The sequence below is a fragment of the Palaemon carinicauda genome, chromosome 24 (assembly GCF_036898095.1).
Source record: "Palaemon carinicauda isolate YSFRI2023 chromosome 24, ASM3689809v2, whole genome shotgun sequence".
NCBI classification, from domain to species: Eukaryota; Metazoa; Arthropoda; class Malacostraca; order Decapoda; family Palaemonidae; genus Palaemon; species Palaemon carinicauda.
This window is the reverse complement of record NC_090748.1, coordinates 100,072,003-100,087,083: the sequence shown is the minus strand read 5'-3', so window position 1 is coordinate 100,087,083 and position 15,081 is coordinate 100,072,003. Positions and strand designations below refer to the sequence as shown.

Sequence of the window (15,081 nt, the reverse complement as noted above, 5' to 3'; positions counted from 1 at the left end):
TCAGTACTGTAAAGAGAAAAAGGTTTAAAATAAGCCAGTAACATGAGTAATGTTACCTATAAAAAATATATGCAAAACAGTTTATTAATTGACAGTACAAATCTCTTGATTAATCTTTATTGAACTAAATTATGTAATTAATTTTCTGTATAAATTTTCATTATTAAAAATGTCCAATTTACTGAAAAATATCATACCCTTCTGTACAAAGGAAGAAGAATCGTCTGTGCCATCATTATCACTGCTTCAAGGGAGCTCCACTATGGTTGCTGGAGAAGTGGTTCTAAGGATTCCACGTTCCAGACAATCTGTGGTTGGAGGAGTAGGAGGTGGTGGCTGTTTCACATAATGTTGAAGATAACAGTGTTGGGTAGCTGCTTCACTGCCTTCTTCATCTCATCCATGATGCTCTTGTAGGCTGAAAAACCTTCATCCATGGAATTCATCTTAAGGAACACAAATATGAGGGGATACGCCATTGAAGGGTCCATGCTGTAAGCCTTTTACTGAAGTTTTCCACCATCCATGACATCTCAAGCGTGATGCCTTCATCCTCTTTAGCAATTTCATCTGCCTCCTCCTCTTCGTCACTATTAGAACGCACTAATTCAACCAGGTCCTTGTCAGTCACCTACTTGTCATAGCCATCAAGCAAAGACATCCTCAGCCACTTCCTCGAAGCCTTCAACTTCTACTTTCTTTGGTAAGGTCACAATCTTCTTGACAGTTTCTTGGAGAGCCTCATTGGGACTCAAGCTGGAGTTGTCCTTCACACACCCTGGCCTCAGACTTTTCCAACAAGCATTTAAGGTCTCTGGCCCAACATGGTTGAAAGATTCCTAGGCAGTAGACAGACAGTCTGCGATCATAAATCGCTTCCAATGCTGGATAACATGAAGGTTAGGACTTTATTTACTGCTGCTTGATGTCATACCATCACTGGTCTGATGTAATGGGGCTTGAAGTTCTTGATAATACCTTGGTCCATAGCCTGGATGAGTGCAGGAGGAAAGAATACCACTTGCAAATTAGGATTCAGTACCTTGACCGAGGGTGTGTGTCCTCAAGCATTATCAAGGGCGAGCAGGACCTTAAACTCCAACAATTTATTCTGCAAATAATGCTCAAACTCCAGCATGAAACAGTAATGCAAACAGTTCAGGAAGAGCTTCTTCGCTGTCCACGCCTTCTTATTATGCATCCAAAATTCAGGCAAAAAGTTCATGTTGCGACGTTTAAGTGCAAGGAGAGATGTTGAAGTGCAAGGAGCGGTGCTGAAGTGCAAGGAGCAGTACTGAAGTGCAAGGAGCGGTGCTGCAGTGCAAGGAGCGGTGCTGCAGTGCACGGAGTGGTGCTGCAGTGCACGGAGCGGTGCTGAAGTGCAAGGAGCGGTGCTGAAGGGCAAGGAGTGGTATTGAAGTGCAAGGAGCGGTGTTGAAGTGCAAGGAGCCTGACCGACTTATAAATAAAGCCAGGTCAAATACGATGACTGGGGCCATTTCCTCACAAAATCAAAGTAAACCTAAGGAAGACAGAAAAAGATAATTATTGGAATGGGGTTTGATTAATGTATATTTCATATGAAGTACATATTTAAAGCTTTTAATATCTGACAAAATCTTCTTAAAGATTACATGCATTTTGATTAGAGAAACCGAAAAAAAAAATTTACACCCGTAGTCTACCTATCCTTTGCCGCCTTGAAACCAGAAGTACGGCATTCCTCCTAGGCAATGAAAGTCTTATGCACAAAATTCATCCAAAGAAAACCTGTCAGTCAATAAAAAACTTATATATTAACGCTATATACGATTTGTACCGTATTACGTATAATTTAAATTAAGACTATCATTTACGAAGTTATTTAAATTTTTTACCTCTACTGTACATATGGCAATTAACATTTGTGTTCAACGTAGGCACACTGCAACAATTTAAATCGAGAAAGCAAATATTTAAATCAAGAAAGCAAATATTTTAAGAATATCACATAAATGTTTATAAAATTAACAGTTTCCTCCATATTACAAACTTGTTACTTGTTCCAGCTTGTTCCTCTCCTCCACAATAATGTAGTGCCCCTAGAGAAAACTTACGCTGCATCATGACAGGCAGAGGCCAACTCACCAGTAATTTTCAAGTTTTTCAATACAAAATGTCTTTCAAACATGTCAACCTAGGATTTCCTGGCTTACATAGCCATCTGCGGGACGAGGGGTCTTCACTTGCGGATGGCCGAGGTTCATCCAGAGTAAAATGACAGGATTTTTCCCGGATGATAAGACAGTCGATAGCTACTCACTTGCGATGCTAATCCTTGATCCACAGAAACAGGTAATTTTCCATTCAGATAATGTCCTACAACCTTCTCACTGCGTGGGACACTGGCAGCCATGGCAGCATCAATCATCTTCTCCTTCTTATTCTTCTCCATGATAAGACAGTCAACAGCTATTCACTTGTGATGCTAATCCTTGATCCACAGAAACAGGTCATTTTCCATTCAGATAATGCCTTACAACCTTCTCACTGCGTGGGGTACTGGCAGCCATGGCAGCATCAATCATCTTCTCGTTCTTCTCCAAGACCTAAATGTACTCTTGCAGATCTCGAAAGTTATCCTACGGCTACATATGACACTCCTCCCTTGCACTTATCAAGCAATTGCACCTCTTGTAAAGTCGTGACCTTCCCCTGTTGCTTACCAGAACCTTCAGAAGCTGAAGAAGATCTCTTGGTTGGCTATGATGTGTTGCAATGCAGAACTATTTACCAGAACCTTCAGAAGCCGAGGCAGATCTCTTGTTTGGCTATGATGTGTTGGAATGCAGAATTATTTACCAGAACCTTCAGAAGCTGAAGCAGATCTCTTGGATGGCTATGATGTGTTGGAATGCAGAATTATTTACCAGAACCTTCAGAAGCCGAGGCAGATCTCTTGGTTGGCTATGATGTGTTGGAATGCAGAATTATTTACCAGAACCTTCAGAAGCTGAAGCAGATCTCTTGGATGGCTATGATGTGTTGGAATGCAGAATTATTTACCAGAACCTTCAGAATCTAAAGCAGATCTCTTGGATGGCTATGATGTGTTGGAATGCAGAATTATTTACCAGAACCTTCAGAAGCTGAAGCAGATCTCTTGGATGGCTATGATGTGTTGGAATTCAGAATTATTTACCAGAACCTTCAGAAGCTAAAGCAGATCTCTTGGTTGGCTATGATGTGTTGGAATGCAGAATTATTTACCAGAACCTTCAGAAGCTGAAGCAGATCTCTTGGATGGCTATGATGTGTTGGAATGCAGAATTATTTACCAGAACCTTCAGAAGCTGAAGCAGATCTCTTGGTTGGCTATGATGTGTTGCAATGCAGAATTATTTACCAGAACCTTCAGAAGCTAAAGCAGATCTCTTGGTTGGCTATGATGTGTTGCAATGCAGAATTATTTACCAGGACCTTCAGAAGCTGAAGCAGATCTCTTGGTTGGCTATGATGTGTTGCAATGCAGAATTATTTACCAGAACCTTCAGAAGCTGAAGCAGATCTCTTGGTTGGCTATGATTTGTTGGAATGCAGAATTATTTACCAGGACCTTCAGAAGCTGAAGCAGATCTCTTGGGTGGCTATGATGTGTTGGAATTCAGAATTATTTACCAGAACCTTCAGAAGCTAAAGCAGATCTCTTGGTTGGCTATGATTTGTTGGAATGCAGAATTATTTACCAGAACCTTCAGAAGCTGAAGCAGATCTCTTGGATGGCTATGATGTGTTGGAATTCAGAATTATTTACCAGAACCTTCAGAAGCTGAAGCAGATCTCTTGGATGGCTATGATGTGTTGGAATTCAGAATTATTTACCAGAACCTTCAGAAGCTAAAGCAGATCTCTTGGTTGGCTATGATGTGTTGGAATGCATTATTATTTACCAGAACCTTCAGAAGCTGAAGCAGATCTCTTGGATGGCTATGATGTGTTGCAATGCAGAATTATTTACCAGGACCTTCAGAAGCTGAAGCAGATCTCTTGGTTGGCTATGATGTGTTGGAATGCAGAATTATTTACCAGAACCTTCAGAAGCTGAAGCAGATCTCTTGGATGGCTATGATGTGTTGCAATGCAGAATTATTTACCAGAACCTTCAGAAGCTAAAGCAGATCTCTTGGTTGGCTATGATGTGTTGGAATTCAGAATTATTTACCAGAACCTTCAGAAGCTGAGGCATATCTCTTAGTTGGTTATGATGTGTTGGAATGCAGAATTATTTACCAGAACCTTCAGAAGCTGAAGCAGATCTCTTGGTTGGCTATGATGTGTTGCAATGCAGAATTATTTACCAGGACCTTCAGAAGCTGAAGCAGATCTCTTGGTTGGCTATGATGTGTTGCAATGCAGAATTATTTACCAGAACCTTCAGAAGCTGAAGCAGATCTCTTGGTTGGCTATGATTTGTTGGAATGCAGAATTATTTACCAGGACCTTCAGAAGCTGAAGCAGATCTCTTGGGTGGCTATGATGTGTTGGAATTCAGAATTATTTACCAGAACCTTCAGAAGCTAAAGCAGATCTCTTGGTTGGCTATGATTTGTTGGAATGCAGAATTATTTACCAGAACCTTCAGAAGCTGAAGCAGATCTCTTGGATGGCTATGATGTGTTGGAATTCAGAATTATTTACCAGAACCTTCAGAAGCTGAAGCAGATCTCTTGGATGGCTATGATGTGTTGGAATTCAGAATTATTTACCAGAACCTTCAGAAGCTAAAGCAGATCTCTTGGTTGGCTATGATGTGTTGGAATGCATTATTATTTACCAGAACCTTCAGAAGCTGAAGCAGATCTCTTGGATGGCTATGATGTGTTGCAATGCAGAATTATTTACCAGGACCTTCAGAAGCTGAAGCAGATCTCTTGGTTGGCTATGATGTGTTGGAATGCAGAATTATTTACCAGAACCTTCAGAAGCTGAAGCAGATCTCTTGGATGGCTATGATGTGTTGCAATGCAGAATTATTTACCAGAACCTTCAGAAGCTAAAGCAGATCTCTTGGTTGGCTATGATGTGTTGGAATTCAGAATTATTTACCAGAACCTTCAGAAGCTGAGGCAGATCTCTTAGTTGGTTATGATGTGTTGCAATGCAGAATTATTTACCAGAACCTTCAGAAGCTGAAGCAGATCTCTTGGTTGGCTATGATGTGTTGCAATGCAGAATTATTTACCAGGACCTTCAGAAGCTGAAGCAGATCTCTTGGTTGGCTATGATGTGTTGCAATGCAGAATTATTTACCAGGACCTTCAGAAGCTGAAGCAGATCTCTTGGGTGGCTATGATGTGTTGCAATGCAGAATTATTTACCAGGACCTTCAGAAGCTGAAGCAGATCTCTTGGGTGGCTATGATGTGTTGCAATGCAGAATTATTTACCAGGACCTTCAGAAGCTAAAGCAGATCTCTTGGTTGGCTATGATGTGTTGGAATGCAGAATTATTTACCAGAACCTTCAGAAGCTGAAGCAGATCTCTTGGTTGGCTATGATGTGTTGAAATGCAAAATTATTTACCAGGACCTTCAGAAGCTGAAGCAGATCTGCATTGCAACACATCATAGCCACCCAAGAGATCTGCTTCAGCTTCTGAAGGTCCTGGTAAATAATTCTGCATTGCAACACATCATAGCCAACCAAGAGATCTGCTTCAGCTTCTGAAGGTTCTGGTAAATAATTCTGCATTCCAACACATCATAGCCAACCAAGAGATCTGCTTTAGCTTCTGAAGGTCCTGGTAAATAATTCTGCATTGCAACACATCATAGCCACCCAAGAGATCTGCTTCAGCTTCTGAAGGTCCTGGTAAATAATTCTGCATTGCAACACATCATAGCCACCCAAGAGATCTGCTTCAGCTTCTGAAGGTCCTGGTAAATAATTCTGCATTGCAACACATCATAGCCAACCAAGAGATCTGCTTTAGCTTCTGAAGGTTCTGGTAAATAATTCTGCATTGCAACACATCATAGCCATCCAAGAGATCTGCTTCAGCTTCTGAAAGTTCTGGTAAATAATTCTGCATTGCAACACATCATAGCCAACCAAGAGATCTGCTTTAGCTTCTGAAGGTCCTGGTAAATAATTCTGCATTGCAACACATCATAGCCACCCAAGAGATCTGCTTCAGCTTCTGAAGGTCCTGGTAAATAATTCTGCATTGCAACACATCATAGCCAACCAAGAGATCTGCTTTAGCTTCTGAAGGTCCTGGTAAATAATTCTGCATTGCAACACATCATAGCCAACCAAGAGATCTGCTTTAGCTTCTGAAGGTCCTGGTAAATAATTCTGCATTGCAACACATCATAGCCACCCAAGAGAATTATTTACCAGGACCTTCAGAAGCTAAAGCAGATCTCTTGGTTGGCTATGATGTGTTGCAATGCAGAATTATTTACCAGGACTTTCAGAAGCTGAAGCAGATCTCTTGGGTGGCTATGATGTGTTGCAATGCAGAATTATTTACCAGGACCTTCAGAAGCTAAAGCAGATCTCTTGGTTGGCTATGATGTGTTGCAATGCAGAATTATTTACCAGAACCTTCAGAAGCTGAAGCAGATCTCTTGGATGGCTATGATGTGTTGCAATGCAGAATTATTTACCAGAACCTTCAGAAGCTAAAGCAGATCTCTTGGTTGGCTATGATTTGTTGCAATGCAGAATTATTTACCAGGACCTTCAGAAGCTGAAGCAGATCTCTTGGTTGGCTATGAGGTGTTGGAATTCAGAATTATTTACCAGAACCTTCAGAAGCTGAGGCAGATCTCTTGGTTGGCTATGATGTGTTGGAATGCAGAATTATTTACCAGAACCTTCAGAAGCGGAAGCAGATCTCTTGGTTGGCTATGATGTGTTGCAATGCAGAATTATTTACCAGGACCTTCAGAAGCTGAAGCAGATCTCTTGGTTGGCTATGATGTGTTGGAATGCAGAATTATTTACCAGGACCTTCAGAAGCTGAAGCAGATCTCTTGGATGGCTATGATGTGTCGCAATGCAGAATTATTTACCAGGACCTTCAGAAGCTGAAGCAGATCTCTTGGTTGGCTATGATGTGTTGCAATGCAGAATTATTTACCAGGACCTTCAGAAGCTGAAGCAGATCTCTTGGTTGGCTATGATGTGTTGCAATGCAGAATTATTTACCAGGACCTTCAGAAGCTGAAGCAGATCTCTTGGTTGGCAATGATGTGTTGCAATGCAGAATTATTTACCAGGACCTTCAGAAGCTGAAGCAGATCTCTTGGTTGGCTATGATGTGTTGCAATGCAGAATTATTTACCAGGACCTTCAGAAGCTGAAGCAGATCTCTTGGGTGGCTATGATGTGTTGCAAGGCAGAATTATTACAAGAATTTAATAAATATGGTAAAATTATTTTTCCATGAAGAATGGGAATAGGGAAAAGTTATTTTTCTCAACTGTTAATTCGAACATAAACGCAAAACTGCAATATATTACCATTTGGCTGCAATAAAGAAACATTGCAATTAGTGAAAAATATGCCTAAACATGCCTGTCAAGGCTTTAAAAAATATTAATATTGGGTTAATTCATATACGAAAATATGCCTATTAAGACTTCAAAATGCTTCCCCTTATTATTGGGTAAAATGCAATCATTTAAGTTTTCATGTAACGAATCAACATTTGAAGTTGCAATATATTGCAATTTAGATCTAATATAGTTATTAATTTTGCTTATAAAGATAATTTTTAGCCTAAAATAAAGTAACTAATAACTTGCAAAAAAATGCAAATTTGGTTGCAGTGTACAAATATTACAGAAACGAGAATGATTTTAGGCAAAAATCTGTAGTCAGTGATAGAAATGCAGGATTTAGGGCTGATATATACGAATAAAACCTACATGCAGAGTAGTAATATACTGCCCTTTGATTGCAATAAGGTAACATAGCATTCGGTGAAATTTTTTTTTTCAAAAAATAATTTATTATGCCTTACTGCTTTTTTTTTTTTACTCTAAAACAAGTGTTTTTACACTATTGCCTTATCACAGAATACGGCAATTTATTATTTTTTATTAATTTAAATATATATATATATATATATATATATATATATATATATATATATATATATATATATATATATATATATATATATATATATATATATGTATGTATATATATATATATATATATATATACACACATTATTTTTATATATATATATATATATATATATATATATATATATATATATATACACACACATTATTTATATATATATATATATATATGTGTGTGTGTGTGTGTGTATGTGTATGTACATGTATGTGTGTGTATGTACATGTATGAATATACATAAGCATAAATATAATCGTTCCTGACAACCTTAAACACTATTTTTCCTATCTAAGGGTATTGTTTTGGACTCACTAGTAACACTAAATACAGCTTCATTAGCCAAGGTGATAAAAAATCTCCCTCTAACGTGATCTCTTTGAGAGGTCGACTCATAACCCTACCAACTCCTCCTCTAACATGTAGCCTGTACAGCACTGTTAAGCACTGTATTAATTTCCTATACCTTTCAGTACAGTTAATAGAAATACTCCAATTCATATTCATCCTTAAATATAAATACTAAAGTAAAATTAATCGACATCACTAACCATTTACGTATGAAGGTCTACGCAGTAAAGTCTCATCGGTAATGTAATACTGAAGGCGTAGTCGACTAGTTACATTCATTAAACGTGGGAAGTTTAGGTATGGGTACACGTACAGTCGTACATAACTTATATAACACTCAACACTGTCCAATTAGCATCTGTCAAAAAATACAGTAATTAGTTATACACTTTTACAAATATGAGTACGATACTAGTATATATCAATACAGTGCATAAACCGTAACGTTACTTACAAAAAAAACAAAAAGTTTAATGTTATGTCATCACTTACTGCATGATATTCCACAAAGCGGCACAGTTGGTGAGGTGGATGAAATAAGCAGTGTACTTACAAATGGATGATCGTTGAAGAGGCATAACTGTACAGCAAGACACGTCTAAGTGGGCTAGTCATCAGTGATATAAAAAAAAAGTTTAAAATAGGATTAGTACAGTACTATTGTAAGTAATGGAGCTGCAAAATACATACATCTGCAAAAATAAATAAGTTAAGTTATGTATCAAATAGTTTTAAAATAGTTTAGAACTGTAATCTTTATTAAGTTTGATTAATTTATTGTACATTACTTATCTCGTAATCCTCAAGCCACAACGGGATGCATAGGCCTCAATAAATTCATGCCATATGTTTATCTCCTGTACCATTTCTCTGAACTCGTCCCAATTCTTACCCTTCGGATTGTTATCAGCAAAGTTTTTCTTGGCCTATCATGTCCACATTTCCACAATGTTGTAAAAGAAAAAAGAAAATAAGTCACAATCCTGGAGTAACGGACTTTCAGGAGGACACGAGCCAATCATCGAGAAACCTCGAGACCTATCTCATTCAAATTAGCCTAAGTTGAGATGAGCATGAATACTTGTGTAAAAGTAGACCGTGTGATTTGGAGTGGAGAGCTAAATCTCTGAGGATAAAGTGGGGGTACTATCTGTAGGAAAAATGGATGGGTTTCTGAAAGTGCACATCCTTCAGATCCACTGAAAGCATAAGTCTTATTTCCCAAAGCTACTAGGGCCAGAGTTCTTTTTTATTCCAGAGAGTAGGTCTGGAACGTCAATGGTGTACAATTGAGGGACTTTGAGAGTTGGTAAAAGTGAGGCGGTATCTGTCACAAAGGACTTCCACCATCCACTTCTTGGCTCTATCTCGTTGCCACATTGTCCAATGGCTTGACATGCATCGCCCCACTTGTGGTAGCTGGGTAAGGAAAAGGCCAACTTCAACATCCTCTTTCTCTCTTCCTGGACTGGCAAGACTGGGGACGAAAAGGTTGGAGTTATCCATGCCTATCCTGGAGGGAAAAAAAGGGAGAGGCTGGAGGTGCAGATATGGCTCTGGTCACCGAAGTCTTTTTAAGGAAAGACTGGCAAGACTTTATGGGGCTCAAAGCTCTTTGTTGTGGACTTTGATGGGCCAGGGTCCATAAACGTAACTGCACATGGAAAATTACTTTATCCTCTCCTCAACGTCCTTCTGCAGGAAAGGGCTAAAGATTCCCTCCAACAGAGGGTCATTTTCCAGGGATAACATCTCTTGCCCCACCTGCCTGGTAATGGGAGGTGACAGCATCCTCCCTCTGCATTACCCAGTTAGCCCACAGATTTGTGGACTTGTGCGCCAAGAAGGTCACAAACTTCACATCTGAATGGATCAAACTGTCTACTTCTCCCACATCTCGGGAATAGCCATACCTGGGATCATGGCAAAGTGAGTGATTGCACCTGACCATTGATCACTCCAGAAGGTCACCTGGAGGCTGACTATGGAAGAGACTTCATGGCATCAGATTCAAGGGCTAAGAAAAAGGTTCTCTCATACGCAAGTATCTCCCTGGAGCTCCCTGACGACAGAGCGGCCACTGCTGGATCAATGAGCAGAGGAGACAGGTTTGTGTCCTTTGGCACATTGAATCTTTGTTGTTGAGAGAGTATGGGAGGCAGGGTCTTGTTCAATCAGACGGTGCGTATGGAATTTTCGTGCCTGGAGATCTGGGAATTAATCCTATCCTAAACCGCTCGAGCAAGATACGATCATGTTAATTCAAGGCTGGGGCAAAGTGTTGATCAATGGAGGTAATTCCTCCCCTGACAGGAGCAAGGCCACCCCTGCAACGTCGTTCAACACTTAACAAGGACCTTGAACGTGGTCTCTGTGACAGGATTCTCAACTACTGCAGACACTGAACCAGAAATCAGGTGCCGCTGGGATGACGATGCCCCAAAACTCTTCCCCCTTCAAGATTAAGTTCTCGAAGTGTAACCCAGTAGACTCTTCCTTCCTTTCAAAGTCTTCATGGACTGCACCGTGCATGGAACTGTGGTGATACCCTGAAGGGCCTGAAAGGTTAACAGATTAACAATTTTACGCCCCTTGGAAGACTAAACTGCCTCTAGCACTCGTGATCTCAGAAGCTGATGAAGCAATAGACGTTTTAGCCTCTGAAAAGGCGGGAGAATATGTCATCAAGCTGCATGCAGGCCCGTTGTATGAGTGCCCGTCTCTGGGATGAGAGGAGCCTTGCCGAGATCACTCAAACGCATTGGAGCATTCTATATAATTACCTTAACTTGGATGGTTCCGTATTTTAAAGTTGTGGGCACCTTTTAAGCATTCTATATGATTGCTTTAATTTGGAAGGTTCCGTAACTTATAAGTTGTGAGCACCTTTTAATAAAAAGGTGAAAATAAAAATTTAATTACTAGGAACTCATCGTAAAGTTTAACAGTTGTATATAAGTTTCTTGGTAGAAGAAAATATCCCTATTGTACTTTTATAATAATGGTGATTTAAATGTTATAGATATACAGAATAAATGAGATAATACGTCTCAACACTTATCTGAATAAAAATTTACTCAAGGCACTTCCATCCATATACCAAGGCACTTTCCCCAATTTTGGGGGGTAGCCGACATCAACAAGAAACAAAACAAAAAAGGGTACCTCTACTCTCTACGTTCCTCCAGCCTAACCAGGGACTCAGTCGAGTTCAGCTGATACTGCTAGGGTGCCACAGCCCAACCTCCCACATTTTCCACCACAGATGAAGCTTCATACTGCTGAGTCCCCTACTGCTGCTACCTCCGCGGTCATCTAAGGCACCGGAGGAAGCAGCAGGGCCTACCGGAACTGCGTCACAAAGAGATGGAGCTCAAGGCACTTATAACCGGATAAAACTTATATTTAGTAAAAAGTCGTAAAGAAAAAATATGCCATTCCACTAACTAGGTAACTATAATATTACTTATAAGGTCATCTAACCATAGGGGAGACCAGGTCCTGGAAGAGAACAGGACCCACCGAGTGAGCGAGACGTATCAGTGGTGGTGCTCTCTCTCTCTCTCTCTCTCTCTCTCTCTCTCTCTCTCTCTCTCTCTCTCTCTCTCTCTCTCTCTCTCTCTCCATGTAAACTTTGAAATAGTAATGTAGTCAATGATACGACATACGATAAGCTATGTTGAAAATATATGTAGGAAATATTAACGGTTCAAAATTACAGAGAAGGTTTTTATGTTGAACAGGCTAACATAAGTCCCTTTTAATAGTTTATTTATGAAATATATATCGATGTTGTTACTTTACTGTTCTTATGATGTTATTTTAATTGTTCATTACTTTTGTAGTTTATTTGTTTGCTTGTTTGCTTATTTCTTTTCCTCGCTGGGCTTCTTTTCTTTGTTGGAGCCCTTGAGGTTAGAGCATCCTGCTTTTCCAACTAGGGTTGTAGGGTAGTTAGTAATAATAACCACAACCATCATAATCACAGCCCTCACAACAACCATCATTACTACAACTATCCTATCAACCATCATAACCACAACAGCCACAACCATCATAACAACCACAACAGCCACAATCATCATAACAATCACAACCATAACCATGATAACAACCATGATAAACCACAACCATCATAACCATTATTAATAATAATAATAATAATAATAATAATAATAATAATAATAATAATAATAATGAGGAACGTAAGTGAAAATAAACCACATTAAAACAGAAAATTGCAAAGGGAAATGACGAGAATTTGTCGATAATTTCTACCACAAGAAATGAGTCTCCAAGGACACTAACACCAGTGCATAGATAAAGCCAAAATAGCCATACCGAATATATCGAAAACGGAGAGCTAAAGATAAGTGACCTCACTATACGTGAACATGAAAGGAGAATCCTGGATTGAAAACCCATCTAGCTGCGCTTACTGCGGGTGCAGAAAATTCCACCCGGACTATTATTATTATCATTATTAAATGCTAAGCTACAAATATTGTTGGAAAAGCAGGATGCTATAAGCCCAAGAGCTCCAAGAGGGAAAATAGCCCAGTGAGGAAAGGAAACTAGGAATAATAAGATATTTTAAGAACAGTAGCAACATTTAAATAAATATTTGCTAAACAGACTATAGAAAAATTAACAAAACAAGAGGAAGAGAAATAAGATCGAATAGTGTGCCCGAGTGTCCCCTCAAGCAAGAGATCTCTAACCCAAGACAGTGGAAGGCCATGGTACAGAGGCTATGACGCTATCCAAGACTAGAGAACAATTGAGCCGAAAAGAAATGATCTTAATGAGAAGGTAGATATTCCAGTGAAGAATATGGAATCAATCAAGTTAACGCTTCAAACACTGATGAACCCCGTAAAACGAGAAAGGACATATGCTGACAAAATTAAGGAAAAACACTTCTAGTAATTAAATAAATTGAATCATCAATTACAATCACCGACAAGAAAAATGAGGTTGGACATGTGCTCAAGGATAAAGCAATTCTTAATAAGAGGTCTACTTCAAAAGTAAATGTTGTTGTAAACTTTGCTGATGAAAATATAGAGATGAAGCAAGAAATAAAATAAAATCATGGTTGCCAACATCGAGAAGGTTGAAATTGGAATGAAATTGGAAAATGAAAACCTTAAATAATGATAGGCAATGTATGCAATGACGAAGATGAAGTATTTAACAATTTGATTCACAGAAATCGTGGCCTGGACCATATTCAAAACGTAGAAGAGAAGATAAGCCTGGCATTCAAGAAAAGTGCTGCAGGTGGGACTACCAGTGCACGGAAAATTCCCAGTTGGAAAATTGCCAGCCGGAAAATTGCCAGTCGGAATATTGCCAGCCGGAAAATCGCCATGGAGAAAATTACCAGTCGGTAAATTGCCAGTCACTCACTTTTCTGTTTTGTAATCATGAAAAAATTAAAATTGAAATTCGTTCATTCTTTTAATTATGAGTTCCATCTCCCCGTTCAAAATGTAATATTTTGATTTTGACTAAACAGTCATTCACTGTTGTTTTGAAATTATGAAAAAAGGAAATAGTAGTTTTAGTATAAATGATCATTTTAGGAAATATTAAGTTTTTAAATCTAATGCAAAAATCTTATTGATCAATATTAATTTTTGGTATAATATAATGCTTGTTGCAACGTGATCCCGAAGTTCGGAGGGCTATTACTGATAATGGTGACAAAGTTATATTATGATGAAGTACTTATATGTCATAGGTACGATGAGAGATCACCTACTACTAATGTCAAAGTTATGGACATTTTGAAAAAGATTTCAAGCTCAAGACCGATAGTAAAATGTGAGAGAAATGTTTAGGAAATCACTCCATGAAGGAATGCAGGAAATCACGCCACGAAGGAATGCAGGAAATCATCCCATGAAACAAATCACGCCACTAAGGAATGCAGGAAATCATGCTACTAAAGAATGAAGAAAATCACGCCACGAAGAAATGCAGGAAATCACCTACTACTGATGTCAAAGTTATGGACACTTTGAAAAAGATTTCAAGCTCAAGACCGATGATAAAATGTGCAAGAAATGTTTAGGAAATCACTCCATGAAGGAATGCAGGAAATCACGCCACGAAGGAATGCAGGAAATCACGCCACGAAGGAATGCAGGAAATCACGCCACGAAGGAATGCAGGAAATCACGCCACGAAGGAATGCTGGAAATCACGCCACGAAGGAATGCTGGAAATCACGCCACGAAGGAATGCTGGAAATCACGCCACGAAGGAATGCAGGAAATCACGCCACGAAGGAATGCAGGAAATCACGCCACGAAGGAATGCAGGAAATCACGCCATGAAGCAAATGACGCCACTAAGGAATGCAGGAAATCATGCTACTAAAGAATGCAGGAAATCACGCAGCGAAGGAATGCAGGAAATCACCTACTACTAATGTCAAAGTTATGGACACTTTGAAAAAGATTTCAAGCTCAAGACCGATGATAAAATGTGCGAGAAATGTTTAGGAAATCACGCCACGAAGGAATGCAGGAAATCACGCCACGGAGGAATGCTGGAAATCACGCCACGAAGGAATGCTGGAAATCACGCC

General features: G+C 39.2%; 1 long non-coding RNA gene across 1 annotated transcript in view; it reads right to left on the bottom strand.

Annotated features, from left to right (window-relative positions):
- Positions 1 to 209: 209 nt before the first annotated feature.
- Positions 210 to 15,081, bottom strand: part of LOC137617926 (uncharacterized) — a 28,455-nt gene continuing 13,583 nt past the window's right edge. Inside the window, exons 2-5 of the long non-coding RNA XR_011039698.1 lie at positions 8,976 to 9,090; positions 8,684 to 8,841; positions 1,686 to 1,770; positions 210 to 1,522 (exon numbers count right to left, since the gene is read on the bottom strand). This is a non-coding gene — a long non-coding RNA (uncharacterized lncRNA). The remainder of the gene's footprint in view (positions 1,523 to 1,685; positions 1,771 to 8,683; positions 8,842 to 8,975; positions 9,091 to 15,081) is intronic.